General features: G+C 36.5%; 1 protein-coding gene across 1 annotated transcript in view; it reads right to left on the reverse strand.

Annotated features, from left to right (window-relative positions):
* LOC144633881 (atrial natriuretic peptide receptor 1-like) overlaps positions 1-5,045 on the reverse strand; it is a 50,769-nt gene extending 45,724 nt beyond the window's left edge. The window contains exon 1 of the mRNA XM_078492788.1: positions 4,635-5,045. The gene's annotated coding sequence lies outside the window, so the exon portion shown is untranslated. The remainder of the gene's footprint in view (positions 1-4,634) is intronic.
* Between the last annotated feature and the right edge of the window lie 46 nt (positions 5,046-5,091).

Below are 5,091 nucleotides of genomic sequence, written 5' to 3' on the forward strand. Positions count from 1 at the left end.
GAAAATAACAGTTGATGGCATCCCACAGTACGTATTAATTGCACTCTCAGCTTCATCGACTCATTTTCTCTATTGTCGGAAAGTCTACGAATGAAAATGTATTGAACCAACTAAACGCTTGCGATCCTAATGTACCAAGTATTCGATAAAGCCAAATATACGTTTCAATTAAAGAAAAACTCGAAATTAAGTAATGTGTAATCCCAGGTCTTATCTATTTTTAGATGATCATGATGATGGCAATATAACACGATGAACAACGTTAATTTTCTTTTTCTTTTCTAAAATTTTTCTGAGGTAGCAAAAAAATGAATGCTGTGTTAGCATCGTTGTATTTGCTTAATACATGTCGCGCTCGAACGATGTTATTCATCTATCCTCTCAAGCAATTCTCAAGCTTGATCAACATCATATTTCTCCTAACTTTTCGCATTTATTAAAATTAAAAAATAAACAGCGGCGATAAACATTATGAAAAAACAAATTTTACTAAACTTGACGTTTTGTATGCCGGGCGGTGAACATACATTTTAAAAACTATTTAGCGCTTATGTATATTGTCTTGATGTGCAACCAATTCTCAGAACTAACTTTAAAAGAAATGTATGGGAATAAGTAAGGAGAATTGAAATTTTGAGTTTAGGAATGAAAGCTAGTATGGTCAACTGTAAGATGGCAAAAACTGCTGCTAAATGAATTTCAGCTAGTTTGCGATGTAAGATATTTCCCTGGCATATCTTGTATTGCATATATTTTATAATTGTAATGATCATGGATTTCACTGATTTTTATACGACAGTAAAGTTTTTTTATATATACCACATGATTTAAGAGAGTAAATAATATGCTTGGTTTCCCGCTGTTGAATAATGGCGTGAGTATGATGTAAATAAATGTAACAATTATTATTCCTACTTGTCGCCACCTAAGTTCCCTAAGCTTCTGAACTCATAATTAGAGATATTAAAAAGGGGCTATAAATTGTAAGACTTAGACGAGCAGGCCTTCTTTTTCCCTTTGTTGATTTAAAATTTGTCGAGAAGCAAAAACAAAAGCGACAGAAAAAATGGTCGCACAAAAAAGGGGGGAGAATGATCGCACAAAAAAGAGGGACCGGTCGAAGGCTTATATTTCAGTAGTATAACTCGACAAAGAAGATTAAAAAAAACCTTTTAGAGAAGCAAAAGAAATTGTATCTTACCTTCTGTCAGACAAATGCACTACGGTGGCAAAAAAAACAGTAAATATCATTATCCGAACAGACATCTTATTGTATATATTGTGTGGTTTGCCAAAGAAGTGCACCATTCAGCTAATCAACTAACTATTATGGCTCAGTGACAGTTGTGAAAAACCACTAAAAGCTTTTTGGTTTACATTCTTCATTTGCATGGAACTGACCAATAGTAAAATTAGATCTGAATGGCTTTGCTTAGCTGAACAGCTTGATGGAAATAAAAACAATGCCTAGGGAACCGACGGTCGTTAACAGTTGGTTCTTTTGCGTCAATCATCATCAAAAATAGTCCTTGAATTAGCCTCGCGTAATCATTTCAGTTACAAATTTTATTTCCTTCAATACTGTAGGAGCCGAACTAAAATAAAACCAGTTTATCCTTGTCGTATTTCATCAAGTTTTGCCCAATGACAATATTTTTGTTTGAAAGCCATACCGAACAAGATAAATGATAGGCTCATGGTGTTTACGAAGAACTCCACAACTACGACTAGAGTATCATAACAAAGAATGACACTCATTTTACGAAATGCTCTCGCAAGAACTTCCTCTGTTTATTCTTCAAGTTATTTTTAAGAAACCACTCATGGTTTGCAATAGGGGGAGGGGCAATTTGCTAAAATGAGTAAAATAAAGGATTTGTCTTGTCAAAGCATGCATGAATGTTGTGAGAGTCTTTCATGAGGAAGTCGAAATTATACTGCGTCGGCAGGCAAAATCACTTGCTAAATCGAAATACGGATGCATGCAAGCGCTTGTCCTTCATCGGAGCAAATTAGAGGATTCCAATTTTAAGTTACGTAGTCAACGATAGACCAATGAATGAAACCCCATTTTGACCCTCAACAATTTGCGTCACTATGCATTTTCCCACATACTGTCCTTAGACAATGCAAAACAAAAGTTGGCAAGAAATTTCCTATTTTATGACACTTCAATTCAAGTGGTAAAAGCACTTATCAAAGAGCACTTATCAAAAGGATATTTTAAAAATGCTTTTAAGAAGCAAAAACACTCTGTTTTGTGTTGTTTCATGTTTGGAAGAGCACTCAATTCTAATTCCAGTTCTACAAACTAAGGTTTAATATAAATAAAAACTGTTTAGTTAAACATTGTTAAAAATTTGTTTTCATTTTGTGGGTAAAAGTTGCTTAATGGAGTTTTTGGACTTGGAGGTCCCTATATTAACATCAAAAGTGGGGGCTTATATTGCTTCGAATATTCTGCCACTAACTACCCTTTTTTTTAATTTTTTGGTTACTTCCATTCTTTTTTAAACTTGTTTTTTTAACGTGTTTTGTTGGTGTGAATGGAGCATAAACTAGACCACTTATTCTTAAGTAAACTGCACCAAAACGTTAGGAACATTGCGACATAGTCAAAGATTTTGTGACAAAAGCGTCTTCTTTCTGGCGTAAACTCGCCAGTGGATACTCTCTAGCCGCCAGTGTGGCACGACGGGAAACCCAGATGCTCATCATCTACGTTGTTGACCTGCAAGTCCTTCGTGCATGAAGGAACTGAGGTCTTCACGTGGAGAGAAACGCGCTAAAACAAGAGGCATATATATTAGCCCTGTACATTACCTCGCGGATTTTGATAGTGAATAAGGTATAAGACGTAAAAAGGCAAGCTCGATATTTGCACGGTTACCATTCCAAAAAAAACATATCAGAGCAAACCTGGTGAATGCGTTACTCAGCAGTTGTGCGTCTAGAACACTTCCAATGCGAATGGATGCTGCATCCATTTGCAATGGTTGCAAGAGAAGAGTAGGTAGTACCTATTTGGCAGAGATACTGCTATGGACGTCCTTAGCCTCTTCTTAGGTGGGACGTCCCAGGATAATGTGCAAATCACACAAAAGAACTGGTTGATAGCTTAACGAGTGAGTTCAGTTATCAAGGTGCCAGAGAAAAGCCCTGCGTTACCATTACAGTTAAGGTAGCGATGGCAGACTTCAACCATGTAAAACTGAAATACTTCACTTGCTATGCACGAAATAGAGGAAACCATCCATAGATCTATTTTGCTGATTTCAGTAGGCAACCAGCTACGTTAAAGCGGCAGTTCATCTGAACACGACTGATGCATGTGTGATCGGCGTGCACAGGTGTAGAGCAAATTTAGGACCATCCACTGCCTCTAAAAGTGTTAGAATGATTTATAAAACTAATTTAGTTAGGATAGAGTACAACAGAAAGGGTGAACTCCATTGGTCTCAAAACAATGCGGACGAAGACGGTTGCAAAGAGTTTGAAGAATTAGTACGAGAATTATAGAAATTAAGGCCAGAAATGCTACCCAGAGATGAGTTTATAGCGAGCGTTAGCACATAAAAGTTTCGTCACATCACTGTCACATCAGCCCTAAAAGCTAAAAGCAAGTATCAGCAACGATAGCAGAACATCCGAATGATAAATTATTCTGTATTTTCCAAATTCTGGTATTTTGCATGATTTTGAGGGGAATTTTGGGTATACTGGGTACATGTGTTTCAGCTCTTGTTTCAGGTGTATTAGTATACCACTTACTCCTCTGGCCGACTCTGAACACCCCTCTTACCCGTGGTTTAATTCCTTCCCTTTTTTTTTTTTTTTTTTTTTCCCCCCCGCTGGGAAGCCCGGGGTTGGCCTCTTTTTTCCCCCCCCCCCCCTTTTTTTTTGCGGGCCTGAAAAGAAAAGCTATTGCGCGTGTTACTCGCTCTCAATCCCGCTCAAAGACTTCGCTGGAGGTACGTGACATTAAGTGACACCAAAGTGGTAAGTAAACTCGGAATTTGCATTAACATAATCGCGATTTTAGTGATGATAAATAAACCGCTGCTGTCGCAAATTTTTTTAAGTCGGTTCGAATGGCTATCGATATCAGGCCATATCATATCAGGCTTCCGCCAAACTAGATTATAACGATAATTCCTTAGTTTTTAAACTAAGATTAAAATCTTGAAATCCCATGTCTACCATTTTACCATTTTATTTTATTTTTTATTTCGTTTCAATAATAATAATAATCCTTAGTATATTCAGCTGTAAAATAACTAAACCAGATTTAAAACCCTAATTATCACTGAACCCAGCAACATTATAAGTCATTCTGAGTAAAACGTTTGATGGAAAATGGTCTCGTGACCTTTAGCTACTTGTGGAAATCCAGCATAGTATAAAAATAAAAATAATTTATTTAATAGCGCTATTTCTAGAATTGCTCAATAGCGCTTTCTAACAAATTAAATACACATTTTAAATTACAAATCGAATATAGAGATGAACTAAGGTTACAATATAGTCATTCTAAGACACAGCAATTTTGATGAACCCTGTTTAACAGATACAAGCCTCTGTTAAAAATATATTTCTTAATTTTACTCTTAAAACTAGAGACTGAATAAGCACACCTTATTTCCCGCGAAATAGAGTTCCACGGTAGTGAAGAGGAACTTGTAAAATTAGGAAGAAGTCCAGGCAAAATAAACTCCTCGAGATTTGCATCAGGCAGCGACCTGGCGTCGGCTGTCGGCTATCGACGGCGCACGAAATTGGAAATGAAACTGACTTGGAGTAAATTTTTACAAGACTTTTGTCGTCTAAGGAAGAACAAAGGACTACGATAATTATTTTGTTTAAATGGTGTTTTGACTATTTTGTCTCCAGTTTAAGTGCATTAGAGAAGGTCAACATTACCTGACATATAGCCGCAAATAAATAGTCATGCGTTAACATTTGTCAAACTGTCGACACTGCATACTCTCGACCAATGACTTTCGTTCAAGCTCGAAGGTTAACAAGAGTTGTCAATTTCCTTGTTTGCGACTATAGATTTACCAGTTTCATATTAATTAAGATGTCTTATAG

The sequence above is a fragment of the Oculina patagonica genome, chromosome 12, assembly GCF_052425735.1.
Source record: "Oculina patagonica isolate OP01 chromosome 12, crgOcupat, whole genome shotgun sequence".
Classification (NCBI taxonomy): domain Eukaryota; kingdom Metazoa; phylum Cnidaria; class Anthozoa; order Scleractinia; family Oculinidae; genus Oculina; species Oculina patagonica.